Source organism: Opisthocomus hoazin, chromosome 1 (assembly GCF_030867145.1).
Source record: "Opisthocomus hoazin isolate bOpiHoa1 chromosome 1, bOpiHoa1.hap1, whole genome shotgun sequence".
NCBI classification, from domain to species: domain Eukaryota; kingdom Metazoa; phylum Chordata; class Aves; order Opisthocomiformes; family Opisthocomidae; genus Opisthocomus; species Opisthocomus hoazin.
In genome coordinates, this window is record NC_134414.1 from 102,292,067 (window position 1) to 102,312,689 (window position 20,623).

General features: G+C 43.6%; 1 long non-coding RNA gene across 1 annotated transcript in view; it reads left to right on the forward strand.

The window, feature by feature from the left end:
- LOC142364153 (uncharacterized) overlaps nucleotides 1-19,069 on the forward strand; it is a 32,466-nt gene extending 13,397 nt beyond the window's left edge. The window contains exon 3 of the long non-coding RNA XR_012766205.1: nucleotides 18,771-19,069. This is a non-coding gene — a long non-coding RNA (uncharacterized LOC142364153). The remainder of the gene's footprint in view (nucleotides 1-18,770) is intronic.
- Nucleotides 19,070-20,623: the final 1,554 nt, after the last annotated feature.

Genomic DNA, 20,623 nt, shown 5'->3' on the forward strand with positions numbered 1-20,623 from the left:
AAATTTTATCTCAACATGAAATTTTCCCTTCATCTAATGTCTTAACATGCACTTTCGAACGTTTAAGTACTGTTGATTAAGTTTAAACCGACTTTTGAAAAACACAATAGATCAAGTTAATATACATGTATACATAATTACACAAGCATTTTAAAAGTACATACAATAAAATAAGCATGTGCTTACGCTGTACTTCTCTGTATGCACTAGTCATAAGAAACAGCCAATCCTAACTTTGCCTGTAAAAAGATTAATATCTAGTTATCTAGGATTATTGTATTGTTTCTTGGAAGAAAAAACCCAAAACTGTAACACTGGGCACTTTAGAACAGAAACTGCCATTGCTGTTGCTATTTATATTCCGGTGGTACCAGGAGGATCCTTATGTTCTGGTCTTTATAAGCTTATAATGATACAGAATTAGTCCCACAGATGGAAAGCACCCAGACCTCCACCAGAGCCTCTAGGAGCTGCCACCGCACAAATCATAAATAGCCCTAGAGGGCAGACATTAATCTCGGTGTGAAGTCTGACAGATCTTTTTAGTTCTTGCATGAGTGTATTTTAGGACAAATAACAGAGTCCAAACAAATCCTTTCGGTTTCCTTGGGTTTTTTTATAAATGCGAAGTGGTTCAAAAACTTAGATCTGAGTTTTGCGTGTTGGGTCTGCTTCTCGTTGGAGCATTATGTAGAAATAGTATCTGCATATATATTAATTTTTACAAATATTATAATATTTTAATATATAAAATTATATATATAATATATATAACTATAATTATAATATTTTCTCTCTTGTCTGCAGTAAGCAGTTATTGTGTGGGGGCAAGTGTGGTCAGGATCCTCAAAAATCCCTAATGCTTTCTGCTGATATTTTAGACATACATCTGTACTCAGTGTACTGAGGCCAAACAATTACTAAACATGGTGAATGTCTCAAGGAAAATATTTGAAGTTAGCACCAAATAGAAGCACCTATATTCTTATATGACCAAGGAAGAGGTGCTTACAATTGAAGAACACATCAGGTCTCATGCAACTCAATTTTACCTGTACATCTTAACCTTTTTCAGTATATATGTTTTTGTTCAATTTGTTATCTACAAATAAACAAATACTGATTTTGCTTTTATACAAAAATCCCTCCAGATAACAGGAGCAATTCAACTGAAAACCAGAAGTCAAAAACCTTGTTTCACTTACGAAAATTAAATGCAGACTGAGGTATTTTCCTAGTGTTTCCCTTTTTTATTGTTTCTCAAGGAAAGGGGTGCTATGATAGGAAATGTAAGGGTCAGTAAAGTATAGAGGTGGTTTTATTAACAGTATGGATGCTGTTTTTTGGAAATATATCTAGAAGATTTACTGCCTGGTATCTCCCCTGAACTTGTATGAATCACAGAAGAAGGTGGAGCCGAGGGGTGGGACAGGAGCTATTTATCAAGAACATTTGAGAACAGCTACCAGGCTGAAAAAAACAGAAGACAAAAGATCCATTTCCTTAATCATCTTTGATCATTTACAGGCTTCGTTTGAATGTGTTTATATCTGTGCTTGCAGAACTGGAGAGTGTGCAAACTTGGTACCAGGCAGAAAGGCTCTCTCCTCCCAGATCAATGTGATTGAATTCATATGAGGGAAAAAGTAAGTGTTGGAAGCCAAAAGCAGTGTGACACTGCTGATGTTCCAGTGGAAACTGAAGTCTGTCCTGCTACAGACAGATCATCTGTAAACATGAATGTGTCTTGGGTCACCACGCCAAGAAATGAGATATTTGCAGCTACTACAGAAAAGAACTCTGGAGCGTGATAAGAAAGGGTAATTTCCACGGGGGGGGTGTGTGTCCAATACCACCTGGAAGAACCAAATAGCAAATAATATCATTGCTATCAGTGCTTCAACAGGGATTTTCAGAAGGGAGAAACCTCTAGAAACTTGGTTATTTCCTAGTAAACTCTGCAGGCTTCTGAGTAGCTTTTGTACAAAGCTCTTCGTTAAAATTATATTAATCTTCTTCACAGGGCAGTGATAAGCAACTTTCTGATTACAAGAACAAAATAAGAAAATAATGGGACAAAGTCTCTGTGGACATAAATCAGTGCAATACCCTTGAAGCCAACACACAACAGACAATTTCATTTGCTATCCAGCATGTTCTAAAACAGGGAAAGAATGTTAAAATTCTTCTTTTTGTGCCGAGATTAAATCCTGCATATTTGCCATGGAAACCATTCCTTCCTTTTTTTTTTCCCCCCTCCCCTCCTTTTTGTAGCTGAGTTATAGTGATTCTTTCAGAGACAGGAGGTGTGAGCACAGCGCTTTGGGGTGGGGGTTTTGGGGAAGTGGGTTGAAGAGAGAAATGGGGAGCTGTGGAGGGGGAGAGGGAGGAGTACATTCATCCTCAAAAAGGAGTTCACATCCCTGAGCTCCTGGCATCGAGAGCTAGCAAAGGGCAGATGCTTCTAACAGTTGGAGAATTAAAGTACGGAGGAGGCAGTCATTCTCCAGAAGCTGAGAAACCACCCCGCAAAGCGGGGAGGCCTGGGATGACCCACTTCAGTGAGTGCCTGTGTGGGTGCGGGTGGGAGGGGGAATGGGGCTGGCAGGAGACAGAGCTCCCCTGACCGCGTGAGCTGCATCACCGTCCTGGTTTGGTCACACCACTGCAGAATCGGCACGGAAGGGACCTTCGCGATGGCAGCCCTGAGTGTAGATAAGGCTGATGTTCCTTGAGGGAGGGCTGGGACCAGGGGCAACCCAGGGCACCCAGTGCTCCCACTACCTAACCCCAGTCGCACCAGCCCTGTGGGACCCACTCGCCTGCCTGGGCTTGGCCACACTGCCAGGGTGCTTGGGCAGCCTCTGGCTTCCTCACAAGTGTGGGCAGGGTCTGCCCAGGCTTTCATCTGGGAGGAAAGAACTTACTTTTGCAGGATGCCTGGGTCATTCTTTCAAGAGCACAGGCTGGTTTTTTTTTCCCTGTTTTTAAATTCACCTGTTGCAGAGTATCTCAAGGGTAACTCAAAGGTTATCTCAAAGTTTCAATTTAAAACGGCTAACAGGAGGGCACAGGAAGGAGGCAAAAGGAAGGGTGGACAAGGTGGGCTTTGTTCCCCATATTGCTTATGTTTCATCCACAAGTTGGGGGTCCATTTTGCATTGGATGCAAAAATTTGAATCGATCCATCCTTGTTTTAATTCAGTCAGAACTTGTAAATTTTATCTGGCTGACAGGATTGCCAGAGTCAAAGCAGCTCTGCCCTGTACCAGCCCACTGAAGCGACCTTTGGGTTCCTTTGTCCCTGTTCCCCATTTCTTAGTGATTCCAGTTTTTCATGTGTTTCTCTCAGATGGACTTTCCATGTCCTTTTCTACTAATGGAGCATTTCATCATTCTTCTGTTGGCAAAATGTCATGTCTGTTTGCTTATACTAAACATGAGGAATTTTTTATGGTGCCTCATCAACCACAATGAATTTTTAGAATGATTTGTTCCTTCCTACTTCTTTTACTCACTCATACAGTAGACTTGTTCATGACAGAAATGAGACATTTCAAGGATGATTGGATGCCATAGCAGCCTAGCACAAAATTACATCTTTCTGCCCTGCTGTGTTTTCAATGTGGTACCTCGCTGACTTCCACAGTCCTCAGCTGTTCACCTTTTTTTTCCTGAGGATGTCCACAAAATAGAAAGTTAGAGCAAATTCATACTCAGACAGAACCTCAGCAAAACTTCAGAGACTGAACAGTCTAATCAGGGTCTACAAGCTGGAGCCTGAGTCATAGTGCTGGATCTTGCTATGGATGGCCTCTGTACACAGACTTATATATAACCCAGAGATAATCTAGTTTCATCTAGTTTCAGAGCATAAAATTTCTGTATAGGAATGTGCTTCTCTCTCCACTGAGTAATGTAGGTGCTTTTAGACCGCATGCTGGGCAGCACATAGTGCCTTGACGCAAAAGATCAGACGTTTAGATTTTGTCAATTTTCTTCATATATTTACTATCTCAAAGCACATGCACTCTTACGTCGAGCTGCATTGTCGTAGTTTAACCTGGCATCCAGCAGCTGAGCACTAGACAGCCTCTAGTCTTACTCTATCCCCAAAATTAACTCTATCCCAGCCGAAATCAGGACATATATTTAACTGCTTTTTGTGTTTTGCTTTGCATTTCTCATTCTTGCACAAGTGACTGTAAAATACATAAATGCGCATGTTACTTTTCTGTAGTGAAATCTAAAACAAACAAAAGCCTCTATACAGACCTCCCAAAAAATCAACTCTGAAGTTTCGGGCAGTTTTCCCACTTGCAAATGGATTGTCAGTATTCTTCCAACAAAGCTTTCAGGTTCATCAAACAGTTTGTTCCAGCCCTTCATCGCTCTGATTGCTACTCATGTGCTTTGTGCTGGTGTTAAATTTTGTATATCTATTTCTGTGAGTTCTGCACAGCATTGAAATGACTGCTGATTCAGAAGGTAATGGGGATTTTTTTTTTTCCAGGTCAGTAAATATAAGCTTAGGATTCAGCATGCAGACTGGTGATGTTGAAAGACCAGCTTTATACTTTCAGCCCTAAATAGAAAAGTCAGTCTGTTATCTAAAAGGGGTAGAAAACAGGGAACTGGTAGGTAAAGCAGTGGTCAGGCATACCTTCAGTAAACTTTTGAAGGACTCACTTGCATTTGGAGTCTCATAATTGACATTTGGGAGACTCAAGATTTCTGCTTTTTCACAGTTTTTATCATGTTGAAGTTTGGAATAAAAATTATTGTTATTTCCCATAAATAAATACACATTTGGATTGTTTTCTCCTTCTGAAACCTTAAAAAATAGATTCATACATGCAGGCAGCTGCTGACTGGCAAGCCTTATCGGAAGATCCATAGCTCAGTTGATAAAGGTGTATGCATACATAAAGGTACATATATAGGTACATATTTATACACACACACATGTAAGTATGTATTGCAGGAACGCAAGCTTTCCTTCACATCTATGAATGGTTTAGGCTCTGGCTTCATGACCATAGGTGGGGAGTTTGGAAGATTCATTACATTCATGCTGGCTTGGAGCTGGAGACCCAGGACCATGGGATCCCTGCTGACACCCACAGGGGAGAAATAGTGTGGGGATGTAGAGCCTGGCAGCCCACGCTCCAGAGCTATTCAAAAGGCATGTTTTTGTCAAACCCATGCTCTCCAGGTCACTCAAAGCTTGTCAAGCCCAAATGCTTATGTGCAATGCTTGGAAACCACTAAGTTAGTTGAACCCAGTAAGAATTATGTATCGTCAAAAGATTTCCAGTGAGTCCTCGTGACAAGCTTGCAGTCCTGTCTCTCCACAGCACTCGGTGTGACAGCAGAGCGTCTCCCAGACATTTCCTGTTCCCAGAACCAGGGTGAAGTACAAAGGGCTCTTACCTTTCCCTTGCACACGTGGCACAGTGGTACTGCACTCCCCCAGCCACATGAGAAGCCTGGGGCAAACCAGGAGTGCAGGAATATCTCTGAAGGCCTAAACTGCAGCCCGAACTATGGGACCTTCCTTCTTCTGTGTAAATAAATGGATCTTGTTGGAATAAATCTTCATGAGAAATGCAAATTTGTGAGAAACTGCCTGCTTTCTGTGCTGCTGAAGCTTTCTATGCGGTAGCACCAGATGCCAAAAAAAGAAGCAAGAGCAGAGTGTGAACCCAAACCCGCTTCTCAACAGCAAAGGAAGAGAGCGAGCCCATTCCTGCTGCCGTCTCGTGTGCAGGGGCAGCTTCTATGCCAGGCGAAGGCTGCACCACTGTGGGGGTGAGACCCTCATTTTCTGTCACACCCTAAATTTTCACAGAAATTTAGAGAGCTCACTTACAACCATAAGGCAGAAAAAACGGTATCTCAAACTGTTTCAGTTAATATGGAAATTAAAAGCGGCCATGTCTCCTTCCTCATTTCCCTTTTGTTGTGAAGGATGCCAGGAAAGACACAAGCTGAAGTAAGAAAGCTGAAGTTCTCCAGGCTGATGTATTTTTTAGGCAGCTCTTGTTGCTGCTTTTCTGAGTGGCCATTTCTGAGCTAGTGGCTTCCTACTTTGGCCATGCATTTTGTTGACAGTGTTTGCGCTCAGGCACAGTGTGCAGTAACCCACAAGGAGCAACGCTCCAAGCCGGAAACACGTGGATGAAACTGAGCAGAGGATGAGCAGGGGAAGGCACATAACAGCCCGGTGTGCTCTCAGGTGACAACCACCACGACAGGGTGCATTTGGAGGAGGAACAGCAAATGGGTTTACAGACTTTGGCAGCTTTGCTTCAATTACATGCAAAGATCAGCAGGGAAAAAGGCAGGATACTCGTGCCACGCACAGGAGTGGGATGGGAGGTGGGAACTGACCCTGCTGCTGGGCTCCTCTCTGGGTGACGGGGCCAGAGCTGGACAGCAAAGCCTTGTGGCAGTAAGGAGAGTAAGTCGGGTGTGGAGGAGGAAGGTGAGCCAAGAACATGGAGGCTCATTATCTTACCGGCTACATTCTGAACCAGAGGAAGGGTGTCTTGCAAGCACTGAAGGTGGAGAAGAATAGTGCAGGCAGAAAGGGACCAGAAAGTCAGTAACATTCTGGCAGTGCTACTGGAGAAAGGCATTTGCTGCTTGGAAATTTTATGCAGTAAAAATATAATTTGATTTGTGTATAGGTACAAAAGGAAACGTTTTTTGTATTTCTCTCCATCCTTATTATCATTGATAATTGGCCACAATTTCAAACTAAAAAGCAGATAAGAGAGAAAAGTGAGGTTTTAGTGTGTCTGAGAACACTAATTTTGAAACAGTTTCCTTAAAACCTTGTAAGAGTATTTGGAAATCAGGTTTTCAGGAGTGGTCTTTTTTGTGTATTTTGACTGGACATTCTAACAAAATCTATGTGGACAGTATTGGTGCATGATATCGTATTTCTCACCCAGGATTACTGGGATTTGAAATCAATAGCTTCAGGGCTAAAAGATGAGCATCTTCCACTTGAGACAGAGGAATAGCTCCTGGTATTAGCGGATGTAGTAAAACATTCATTTTGACCATTTCCTTGAGCATGATAAAGATCGATACTGTGCTAAGTAGGTTACAATAGGATTGCTTTGTGTTTTACAGTACCTGGCACAAGGCTGGCATCCATGCAAAATAAGAAGCTTAACATAATCATTATTGAATTATTAGTCATAGTTTTTTTTTTATTATAGTCATTCTATAATAGTCGTTAGTATGAATTAATGCTGCCTCAGGGAGCATACTGGCTGTGAGGAACTTCTCTGTGCTCCTCGTCTAATAGAAGCAGACTTCCCTGCAATAGATAAAGATACTTGGTTACCTGAACTGCAGACTTCACCTTCTGTTATGGCATAGACATGGCACACAAAATTAATATCAGGACTGATATGAAGATATGAAACCTGTTAATTCTTCATCCCTTGTGTAACTTTTTTCTTTAATTGCAGTCCAAAATCAAATTACTAGCTGCAGGCTTTTTTTTTTGTGCCCAATATGTATAAAGGAAATCCTTTCCATTAATCTCTCCTTCTGTATCCTAGGAGTGTTGCAGCTCAAGGCTAAGACAGTATCAGTATCATGTCCTCAACCTCCACGCACTAACATCATGCACATAAGCAGGTAATGCTTTTGCTTAGCCAGGTCTACTGAAAGAAGATGATTTGCTGTAGTTTTTGAAACATCCTTAAGTTGTCATCAAGTTGTGCTTCATGCAGTGTTCATTTGGCACAGGGAATGCAGATTTGCCCCGACTTGCATGAGAGCCTGGGAGCTGCTCCCAAATAGCTGAGACCAGGGGACCTCATCAAAATGCAAGCAGCTTTGCACAGATGACTTGTTTTGATTTGAACCAATTTCGGATTACATTCGTACTTTTTTTCCATTTTAAGTATAAAGGAAAGAGCAGATGAAGGAACACATGAGACACATCTGAAAATGGACATCCACTCACTCTGGGGAAAAAGAGACTTACATGTCTCTTCTTTCCAGTCTGTGCGGAATGCTTCCTGATCCAGGAATTTCTGGGTTTTAAGAGTGTTGGTCATAATTCAGGATTTTGAATGCTGAAAACCACCTAAGATCATAAGAAAAAAATTAAAAAATATAGCATTAATTTTGTAAAGGAAAAGTCTGAAAAATATGCATGCTTACTGTTACAGAATTTGATTTTTCTTCCAAAAAGTAGGATTTAAAATTTCACTTTGAATTGTTGAATTGTTGGGAAATTTATTATCAAATACATTTTTGGAAAATTATTCCATAACGAAATGCTATGATATGATAACATATATGATAAAGTAGATTATTATAAATTATAGTGCATTTACTAAGCATCTGACATTTTACTTTAAAATAATTCTGTTTATACTTTTTCAGATGCAGTTAGAGATAAAAATGTGCTAATTAAACACTCTTTTTTTCGAAGACCTACACAAATATTTCTTGCTCTTCATACTGAATAGTCTACATGATAGAACTGGGGTGATTTATACCAGAAGGAAAGGTGACCCTTAAAGATATATTGGCATCTTATGTAATCTGTTAAATTGTATCAAAAATTGTCTAGACTGGAATAAAGCCTCTTAAAAGATTATATATAACCTGGAAGATGTAAATGATTCAACTAAACCATACAACTGCATAAATTATCATTAATGATGTTAAGAGCAAAGCTTTCTTATCAGTATAGGAAACACTTATTTCTCCCTATCAGCCATGCTCTACTGTCTTGAAGGAGATAGACATAAAGCTGTAATTCTGAGAAGTTATTAATGTATTTGCAGTACTTTAAAAAGATGGAAGAGTAATTACATATTTTTACCAGTAAGTTAAAGAATATTTTAAATTTTGAAGTTTTCTCAGTATTTCATGGGTTTTACACAGTTTTACAAGTTACTAAGGAATCAAGGAATATATCTGAAGTCATAATTTCTTGAGGTTACATTCTAAAATATTTAAAATCATGTGGTGAGGAAAATTGAACTTCTGTTTTATCAAGGTTCCAACAAAGATAAAGTAGTATAAGGATTTTCAGGTAAAAGTCTAAAAATGATTTTAACACTTGCAGTATTTTCTCTTGTTGGCCAGAAGAAAGTGTTACATGCTACAAAGAACAGCACGCTTGAAAGTTGTTCTGCAATTGTAGTTCAAATATCTTTTTCTTACACATTACCAATTCATCCTTTTTCAGAAGTATATTAAGCTTCGATTCTGCAAACACTTAAACCAGTGCTGCACATAATTTCAGACTTAAATACTTCGAAAAAGAATTGATGGTTGCGTCTGACGTGCAGGCATAAAAGAGAGGGTGCAAAATCCAGGATCAAGTATTTCATTCTTCATAATTACAAATTGAATTCAGGTTTTATAGAGTTGACTAAAATTAGGGTTTCAGGTAGTTATTTTGGTTCTATTATTGCTATTAAATAAAATATTTTTAGGAGAAAGATGGAGGGTATGTCAATTCTGTATTTTCATTTTTTGACAAGGCTGTACATAAGAAAAAATACCGCAAAGAAATGGTCAAAACCACTTCTTACAAATCCATCCTCTAATGGAAATTCTTCTAGAAATCATGTTTAGGAATCTATTCTCCATGGGGCTTGTTGTATGGTCTTTTTCTGTGGTTTTTATTTTTTTTAATACAATTTGTTATGCATGTTTTGAGGAAGGGGATTCTTTTATTCCCCAGCTCTCCTTCAGTTTTTCAGTTGGGGATTTTTGGATTTGATTTTTTTTTTTTTTTAAGTTTCTATCAATTCTGAGCTTTGGGTCTTACAAGCATTTTTCACAGACAGAAAGCATATCAGCAGATCTGAAGTATTTCCTAACTTGTTCTCGAACCCTCTGCAAATCTCTGTTACTTTCAGTATCAACAACAATACTAAAAATCCCCTGCTCCTCACAGCGCTTTCAGCCCAGGTCTCGGACCTCTTACGGAAGGCAGCGGCAGTCCCCAGTTCCTGGCTCCGGGGCCCGGGCTGGGGCTGGGGCGGCTCAGCCGGGGCTGGGAGCAGGGCTGCGGAGCCAGCCAGTGCAGCCCCCTGCCCCAGGCTTCACTGCTCCTTGGGCATGGAAGGGTCGTGCGTTTGCATTGTCAGCCTGGTGCAAAGACAGTGTTAGTCTAATGGGCACTTCTGCTTCACTTCAGGATATGACTAGAGTGACTTTCTTTTTCTGTCTTTTTTTTTGCTCTTTTTAATTGGAAAATGGCTAAAAGTTATTCCTGACCTTTTTGTCTTGCTGGCAATGCTGCTGCCTTTCTATTAATAACAGGCTTTGGGGAGTGTTTTGTCTGCTCTGGCAGCAGAACTGCTATTTCTTACTCAGTTTGGTATCTGCAATTACAGTACTTTTCTGAAGTGCAAAAGACATCTATAAAAATCAAACCCATTTCTCTGCTCCACATCAGACACAGTACGGCAGCTCACTGCTGCTTCCAGCTTACATTACGTTTTCCATCTTTTTGTTGAAACTCTGTCTGCGGTGATTGTCGGCGAACGTTCGCTGTCAGTGAAGGTGAAGGACCCTCACTGAAGTGGCAGGAATAATGTACTTCATCAAAGACCATGTTAAGTTTGTTTGGCTTGGATGTTTACTGATGTCTTGGTTAAGACCTTCAGCTCCTAACAATGCCCTGCGTTGCCAAGCGTCTGTATAGAGGGGCATCATCCTTGAAGGCAATGCTAGCGGGAAGATGGAGAAGCGAAGAGCTGGTTTTGATTTCCTAGGGGGCCTGAAGCTCTTCCTTTTGGATGGACAGTGCCGGTGAGGCTGCTTTCATGTGCCTGCTCTCCATGTGGTCTGCAAGCGTTCTGAGAAGTCACGTGAGATTCCCGACTCTCCCAGACAGAAATAAGTATTAGGGGGGTGGATTAAAAAGGAAGAAGCTGGTGTTGATGCATCATGGAGGACCAGAGCATCTCCAGTTTTAGGGACCTCCCTGGGATGTTTGGTGATATTGTCACTGTCCTCTCTTCATTCAGGTTTAGAAAAGCTGCTGCTGGTTACAACAGAACATGTTTCTCAGCAGGCCCAGCGGTGAGTGACCTTTGTGCAAGAAGAGTTTCTGGCTGTCAATAAACTACAAGCCCATTTCACTCTATTGTCCAGTCCCTCTCTCTTTCCAGAGGGTTTCCCTTTCCCGTGCCAGCCTGTCCGTGAGAGGCCTGTCTCCTCATCCACATGCAACACTTAGACCCTGTCATGCCATTACAGGGTTAGTTTGTATGTGTAGGTCCGCTGTGGCTTTCACAGGAGCACAGAGGTCCTGACCTGCCCGGGGGCAGCCCACTGTGCTTTGTCCTCACCCCCCACCCAGACAGTCCCTGGGGAGGAGCAGGGGTGCATTAGCAGGTCCTCAACCATCCCTGGTCCTTCCTGGCTCAGCGCTTGACCCAGGGGACACCACCCACTCCCAGGACCCCCACCAGCCTCACGGTAATCCCCTCACCCCAAGCCACGCGCCCGCGGACCTTTTCTCCCTCCCCAGAGCTTGTCCTGTCTCCAGCACCACCGCAGCATCCCTTTCACCCCATCTGGGAGAGACTGGTGTCTCCCCAGGGACCCAAGCGACACAGCAAGGGTCAGACAAGCTGTCCCACCTGCCCGGGGCTGCAGACAAGCCCAGTCCCTGACGCGGGGAGGGTTACAGATGCAGTCACTGCAGGAAGCGGTGAATTGACTGTGAATCTGCAGTTCTATCTCCAGTGCTGTTTTCCTCGGAGCGGTCTGCCTGGTGATAATTTGCACAGATAGTTCGGGGTTTTTTTCCACCGGCCTCTTGTTTTCTTCCATGAATTCTACATCGCCTCTTGTGTTTTACCTTTCCTGGCAAAACTGTTTCTCCTCATGACACGTAACTCTCCCCCAGGGCCAGTTATGCAAGGCATTGCTGCTCGGTGTTTGTACAGCCCTACATCTTGATCCCCTGTAGAGAGCACATTGTGTATCCTCCTGGCAGCAAACAAAAGCAGCTTCCTATACAAAATATGCAAGTTCTGCTTCTGTGCTTGCATGTTTAGGCAAACACCCTCCTGCGTTTAGGGACGCAAAGGAAGAACGCTATCAGTACCCACTTTCCCGGTGACACGTGGATCCGAAAGGCAAAAATAAAATAAAAAAAAAAAATTCCTCCTAATAAGGAGAAAAGAGTCTGCTTCGCTAGTCTGCGTTGTATATACATCTTTTACACTTCACGCAGTCATACTATTTTAAATGTAAATAGCTCTTCCAACTAGCAGTGTCATAGTCGTTTCAAAGACAAACGTGTGTTTTGTCTTTAAATGAATGTATTTATACTGGGTGGCAGCGGAGGGGCTGCCCCTTTCTCAGGAGGCTCCTTAGGTTTCAGCTAGTGAGATGGAGTAACACTTTCTTTCAAAGGGAAAAGAACAGACAAAAATCCCACCTCCCAATAACGCCAAGTTCTAGCTGAGAGGAGTGTTTGGCACGCTTGTTGTGGGTAAGGTGTAGGTGTTCTTACAGGAAAAAAAAATTATATATACCTACTTTCCTCATTATCTCTTCCTCTCTGTGCCTGGATGATTTGTGTCTTCCTCTCTCCTGCCTCCAGCCTTCCCCTACACACGAGCTATATTTTATGTAGCTGCACTGCAGTTTGTTCATTACAGGTGATGGACTAAGCTCCAGCAATTAAGCTAGGAAGGCAGCTATCCAGACTGGGGTGGGCTGGTTTGGGGGGGGGGGGGGGGGTTATCCTGCAAGCTGCAGTGTGCCCAGTGCTGGAGGACTACTGGCACAGGCATCCCAGAGGGTCATGCTGCTTTGGGGTAGCTCGGCTGCATCCCCCTGGGCAAGGACATCCCCATGAGCCCTTGGGCTACCCAAGACAGGTTGCATCAGCTTCTGGCTGGATCAAACTGACCTGATAAAGGCTGGCCGTAGGGTTTCCTGCTGCTTCCCTCAGTTTTCCAGGGGCAGCACAAGAAGTAAAGGGGTTTCTGAGCCCAGGTGCAACAGATGGCGGGGATGACAAGAAGGACATCGCGGTGCTGGAGCGTGTCCAGAGAAAGGCAACGAGGCTGGTGAGGGGTCTAGAGAACAAGTCTTATGAGGAGTGGCTGAGGGAACTGGGGCTGTTTAGTGTGGAGAAGAGGAGGCTGAGTGGGGACCTTATTGCTCTCTACAACTACCTGAAAGGAGGTTGTACTGAGGCAGGTGTTGATCTCTTCAATGGCAATGAAGGCATTGGAGGCAATGGACTCAAGTTGCGTCAGAGGAGGTTTAGATTAGATATTAGGAAAAACGTCTTTACTGAAAGAGTGGTCAGACATTGGAATAGGCTGCCCAGAGAGCTGGTTGAGTCCCCATCCCTGGAGGTGTTTAAAAAGCTTGTAGATGTGGCACTTCGGGATATGGTTTAGTAGGCAAGGTGGTGTTGGGTGGATGGTTGGACTTGATGAGGTCTTTTCCAGCCTATGATTCTATGATGTAAGGCTTTCTGGGTGACATGGCTGTATGCGCTTGGTGTCAAGGTCAAGGGAGGTTCTGGCTCCGAGGCTGGGATGGTGTTTTACCCTGGGGGAGGGGAAGAAGAAGTGGTCCTGGCTGGTTGCACTGAGGTTTGTTTGTTCTCAAATGGGGGATTTCTAAGTGAGCAGAAGCTGGGTTTTGCAGAGGTGAAGGAGCTTGGGAAAGCTCTGAGCATGAAGGGAAGGCCAGGGTTGGCAAGGATGAGTGTAAAGGAGATAATTTAATCCTTAATGAATGTGTGAGTGGGAGGCATAAGAGGATGGTTGAGGAAGGATGGAGCAATACTGGAGAGGGAGAGGTTGGGAATTGAATGAAACAGCAAAGGAGTTGCACAGAGTAAAAAGCAAAGCAAACCAAACCAAACCAAAGTTTCCCTTGTCATTACTGCACATTGCTCCATTTTTTCCTACCCTGTCAAACTAAAACACTCACTGTCACAGCCTTCAGCTCCTCGCCTACCTTCCAGTTTCTATCCTACAGCAATGTTTCCCAAACTGCAAGGCGCACCCCCTCCCAAGGCGAAAGGGAGAGCCGAGCCCACCAAGACAACAAGAGATACAAGAATCCTGTGAGAAGCCTGGGCTGGCTTCTGCAACCACATTCAGGCTCCTGGTTCCTGAAATCAGGTCCCTCACAGGAAAACATCCCAACCATTCATTTTCAGTCCCTAGCTAAAACTGAACGCATAATAAACCACATATATGGTTTTAATACAGGCAGTTAAGAGAGCCTTTTGGCCAGCCCAGTCACTGCACCTACTGACAGCCTGTGCTGCGTTGAGGACCATCTGACACAGAGCTGTGAGCACCTTTGGGCTACACAGCCGTCCTCAAGCAGGGAGCTGTCAGCAGAGCCCTGTCCCTTCCTATCAGCGGTCCCCGGCAGCTCCGCTGCTGGACACACCCTCCTGAAGGTGACGTTGGCTCTCCTGGCCATCCACAAAGTTGTATTTTTTCCACGCGTTAAAATCGCAGTCCCCTCTCCAGCCCTCGTTACAAGATTAGTCATTAGATCAGTCACCTCTTCTCCATTTTTAGACCTTCGTGTTACAAGGGTTTTGTATGTTTCGTTGTGATGGGACTATGCGATTGCTGAATTTTTTCTGTCCTCTTCTGCCTGAGAAAACTGGAAACTGTTGAACATGTCAAAGGTATCAGAGCCAGTTACTGTCAGGAGCAAGATCTGTGTCCTTTTTCACTAGCACTCATTACTTACAGGCACAGAGTGAAGTATGGTTTACATTTATCCCAGTTGTCTCCCATATTTGTAGTGTCAGATCTGATAGACCTTTTAGTCGCTCTGTTTTTCCACTTCTTACTTTTCTCGTCTTTAAATTCTTTGTAATCCTGGTACTGCAATACATTCAGTGGGTTCTGTGGGACCACAGCACTTCAGAAACCTCCTCTCCGTTCAGTACCTGCTTCCAGCTGCCTCTGCTCAAAAGAAAAAGGGCTCCCTCAGCCCCTCCACACGTAGTCCACCTCCAGCACTGAAGCCACATGAAGACGTGGCACACCTTACTGTGGCTCGCTTTTGCCCCCGCTGCCGTGTTCTCGGGGAGCAGCAGCCACCTGCAGACCAGCAGCTTGCAGCAGGCGGCCGCGGCCATTTCGCAGTGCACTCCAGGGCAAGTCGTGCTGCTTCACATGACCAAAATCCACCTGTATGAGAGGAAAAACCCACAACTTCACATAAGTACTATTGGGAACAAACCCAGAATGGGAAATAAACTAGCTCTGTTCCATTTCTGGTGGGTTTTTTTCCTTTTTAAATCTATATAAATTTTTCACAGAACCGTGTGTGATCTCCCACCTGCTAATTACAGATTTCTTATGTGGGTGGGATGCAGATTTCAGTTATATCAGCGTTAATCTGGAGCAACTGTATTGATGAGCTTACAGCGGAGGTTGATTTGGGTTTTTTTTTTTTGCCATGCATCTTAAATGTCATTTTGAACACACAATTTCTTTTTTTCAATAATATTAAGAGAAATCTGCCTTTTTATCTTCTCTTCCACCCAAATTCTGTTGGCTTCTTTTGTGGTTTGTAATAATCTGTCTGTGAATTAATTCTCTAAAAGGGAATTTTGTCTTTTTTTTTTTGCCATAAATGAGACAGAGGGTAAATTTTGGTCTAGAATGGCACTTGTATATCCTGTGCCCACTCACATTCAAACTCCATGACTGAGTGGGAGATGAGACTCCTTCATGATCATGGAAAGCTCGGGTGTAGATCAGGCCACTAGATCCACCTATAACACAGCTTACTTATTCTGGTGGCCTAAAGTGCTGCCCCTGACAAGGGACACAGGAGCAGCACTTCACAGCACAGGCTCCCTCACCTGCTCACCATTAGCACCAGTCATCACCAGCTGGAGCACCTCCCAGTTACATTTGGGCATCTGAGACATCGTCCTTCCACCTGCCTTGCTTATGGCCCGCTTCTGCGTGTCTCAGTGCGGGCAAAAGCAGCTTCAGAGACTTGGAGCAACGGTGGTGGATGTGTGGAAGCTGGGTATCGGTTTTCCTTTCCCAGGCACTGGCAACTTGGGCACAGATCACAGGGGATCAAAAAAGAAGAACTTTCCTCTCCTGTCACCATCCTAAAGAGGCAGCAAGAATCATACACGCTGCTTTCTCACCGCTGGCACTGCTTAGTTTCTTAAAGTTTCTAATAGTTACTGGTTTCATCTGCCAGTAGTGGCAGATGGGAAGCTGTGGACCCAGTGATGAACTATGGGAGCATTTCATTGATGTTCTGGAAGAATAACTGCTTTCCTGAAGTTCTGGTCCCATTTTTCATCTTTTTTTTTTTTCTATTTTTTTCTTTCTGGTATGCAATAAAGAACAGCCAGTGGAAGGAAAAGCCAAAACTGAAGTCATAGAGTATTTTCTTGCAGTCTTGAGTGTATCTTAGACAGTTTGTGTGACTGTAGGAAGCCCCATGGGCCATGGGTTCCCTGTTTTTAAAACGGGCATTGTAATACTTAACCTGGTCAAAACACTGTGAGGAGCTTGGGTGAAAAGCGCTTTAAGGCGTGCACAATAGACAGTTGTCATATCTGCCTGAGGAAGAGGCCGTATGTTGTCCTCTGCATCTCCGCACTGTGCATCTCTGGCCTTGGAAATAAATTATGAGTGAAGATCTTGTTTCTGATTTTGATTGACCCAGGATTACTGCTGGTATTTTGAATGACCTTATGTGAAGTTCCAGCTTGAGTGACTCTATAAGCAAGGGATACTCTGAGATTGAGACTTCTGAAGTATCAGTAACATAAAAATAAAGTGGAATAAATTAAATATGAAATAAAATGCCAGAGGAAATCCCTCTCTTTCCACCTGCCTGCAGAGATGTTATTGCTGCTGCTGCCACGTATACCTGAGAAGTGAGGGCTGAGAGTGCTCAGCGCTGGGGCATGGTGTGGGTAGGCTGCCTCAGGCTGGAGGTGCAGAAGTGGAGGGGGCTGGCTGGGGAAAGGGGGGCCAGCAGGCACTGCTCCCTTGGGGAGGGGAGGGGGGATGGTTAAATTCCCTTCCCTCTGCCCTGGATATTTCTGCTGGCTAGACAACACAGCCTCCTCATAGGCTCTCCAACAAAATACATGGAAAGTCTTCTTCATTTACAAGCTACAGAAATACAAATTCAAATTTCTGGGCTAAACTGTGGGCATTATTGTTAACCTCAGGAATCCCAGTACCCAGAGATAAACTCAGAATCACAAAAAATCCTACTGATTTCTGATTTTTTAAAATATAACTATGCCATGTTTTCTTGGTTTTCTCTGTGCAAAAGCTAAATACTCAACAATTTCAAAAGGGAGGTGTGGGGAAAGATATTCTCCCGTCTCCAGGGCCAGGGCTGTGAGACCTCCTCAGCAGCTGCAAGGCTCCTGTTAAACCTGAGAGGTGGCAGGAGCATCTCTTTGATGTGACATCCAGATGGAGGGGAAGGTGGTTGCCAGGGTGACATTGAAAATAGAGCTTGGCCTACTCTGTTCCTGTTGCAAGAGAGGTCCTCAGGGATAGCTTCAATGGGAGAGGAACCGTGCGTACAGTGGGAGTTAATGTGCTGCTGTTGCAAACACGTGTGTTGGTGACATCGTACATGGGAGAGCTCAAAGATGGAGCAGAATGCTTTTCGGGTCTTGATCCTAAATGCAGAAGCCTGAATTTTGGAATTGGAAAGTAAATGAAAGAGAAGCTTTTGTCCTCTCCTCTCACCCAGCACCCACTTGCATCTGATGCACCTATGTGGTCTCCAAGCAAATGAAACCTTTGGGTTCAAATGTAAAAATGTGCTTCAAACTTCAGATCTGTAGAAATATTTAGTTACTCACGTGCAATCTTAAGCAATTCAGTTAGTTTAAATCTATCCCATAAGGATTTTCTTTGGAGTCTTTCTCTTCAGCACCCATACTACCAAGCCTTCGTACACTTTGAATTAAATTGAAATGAAGGCTTTTGCCTTGTTATCTTCCTTCCTTTTTTTTTTTTTTTAATGATAAATCTTCAAGTGTATTTTCCCTGTAAAAGTTATTTCTCTGCTCCTTGGCTTTTAACTCAGCATTTGTTGAAATTCCTTAGAAAAAGGGCTGCCCTGCCTCCGAGGTGATTTACACTGAGAAGAATGTTAAAGAATTACAGATGACTGTTGGTAACATACCTGTGTAACATTAAAATCAGGTTAATTGCTTACGTTTCACTGGAACTTATGGATTGCTGCAGAGCTTAGTACTCCAGCAGATACTGGTACAGCAGGGGGGTTTTATTGATAGTTAAATAGCAGTAGAAGTTGTCTGTGTTCAGGAGGGACCTCTTTGAGGGAGGACAGAACATTTCTCAAAGCTTCATATTTTCCCAAAGGGATTTTTCTAGCATAACATGCCTGCTGTTCAAAGGAAATATTCCCTGTATGAGCAAATGAATGAAAAAGTTAGCTTTACAATAGACACCCTATTAAAATTTTAGGGGGCTGAAGTGAAGGAGCCCAGCTCCATGTGTTTTTGGAAAGCTAATAAAAACCAGACAATTATCTGTGGTGCTCTTTTTGGCAGCATGCGTACAGGAGGCTGTTGCAAATCCTGCAGAAGGAAGCAGGACAGAGGTATTGAAAGAACATAGCTAGGGAGTGATACAGCAAAAATCCAAGGTAGTGAATCTTTGCAGATTTAATTGACAAATTTAAATGCCAGTTTGTAATACTGTCTCTTTCTCTCTCCCACTCATTTTCTTTTCAAGCTTCAAGTGAGATTTCACGTGGTGGATAGGGAGTCTGCCCCCTCCCATTAGCAGACCAAGGGATTTGAGGACTACGTACATGCGTGGAGAGGACGTTGCCGCAACCAACAGCTCTTTGTGCAAGTGCTGAAGCAGCACAGGAGGAGCTCAGATGTTGCCCATGGCTGGTGCAGCCTTTCGGTCTCCAGCCCTGGGTGAGGCAGGTAGAAGGTGAGGAAGAGAATGAGTTTCTTGGGTCCCTTTCCCATTTGTCCCACAAAATCTGCCATCTCCAGCCTTGTGGTGGGAGGTCAGTGAAAGCAAAGGGACTGTGCCTTGAGCTGGACCTTGGGGTGCTATTTTGGGGCATCCCTCTAGCCATCATGTCTGCTCACTCGTGCGTGCATGTGTGTGTGGAGAAGGGTGGCTTTCTTGGCCTCATCTGTCAGCTCTGTAGATATTCCTATAATAAAGACTCATGCTAATTACACAAGACATGTTGACTGATTTATTGTACCATAATTGCTGCCTTTGCAGGACGTCCACCCACTCAACTGCGGAGTCTCAAAACATCTGAGTTTACAGGAAGTTTTAGAATCAGATTTTTACAATATTTGTTAGTGCAGACTAAGAGGGAGCATTTCAGGTTTGCCTTCCCTGCCCTACATTCAGCCAGATTTTTTTTGGAACCGCAGAAAACAGTACGGGAACCCATGAATACAAAATTGAACATTGCAATCAGGAAGAGGGGCCAGCTCTCCTAATGAGGCTTTATTTCACCAGTGACAATGTGCTGAGAAAACTAGAGGAAATAGGTCAGCTAAAAAAAATAGTACTACAAATGCCTGCTGTAATTTCCCCCCAGTAAAATGGATGTCCTTCCGAAAGGGCTGGTTCAGGAACCACCCCCTGAAGTCCTGCAGCTAATTTGCAAGCTGTGGATGAAAAGACTGGAGCACTGGGACTCGAGACAGGTTATGTGACAGATCCACAGTAAGATGGATTCACACAACAGTTTAATGATGAATCATCTGAGCTGGCTCAGCAGTTAGTGGGGTCAGTACGCTTCTTGCTTCAACACTCACAATCTAGTTAACCCTTCCTTAATGCCACGATTTCACGATTCCCTTAAACCAGGAATTAGACAGGGCTCCTGTCAGAAGTGATGTTTTCCAGTCCCAGCCATGAGTTTTTTGCCTAACGCCATATCCTTCCTCAAGCACAAGAGGTGTGCCATGAACTGGAGCAGGGCACTGGGCAGGTTTACAATGAAGTGTCTGTGTGAGTTAGTTTTGACTTTGTCACTTCTCCAAACCGCTTTGGTGCGAAGGTTTGTGCCAGCTCAAGCAAAAGGAGAGCCTGGGGGAAGGAAGAGGTGCTGGGGTACGGTGGGACTGCTTCATCAGTGGCAGTGCTGGTCAGTGTAGTCTGAAAGCATCTGCAAAATTGTGACCTGAGGAAGGGCTTCTTACCTCTGTTCCAACACTGTACAAGGACAGTGACGTACAGACATGGCTGTATGCCTTCCAAGACCTGATCCTGGCATCTTCATGCAGAGGTGTATTAAATCTCTCTCAGAGGAAGACCTATGGGCCAGGTTACTTCAGGCCCTGTTACTACCTCAAAATTATTAGTTACTCTTGTGCCTGGTCTCAGGCGAAGCTGAGTTATAAGCTTACACCCATGAGTCTCTTTGTATGTATGCATAAAGTAGGGTTGTCAATGTACATGTTCTTACACAACGTACGGATTGCATTAAAGGAGTATTTTGCTCCGACTTCAGATACTGCTTTCCAATTACAGCGAGCATCTGCATCATCACAGAGTAGAGCCAAGGATGAGCTAGCACACCAGTTATTTCATATTTGAGCCAA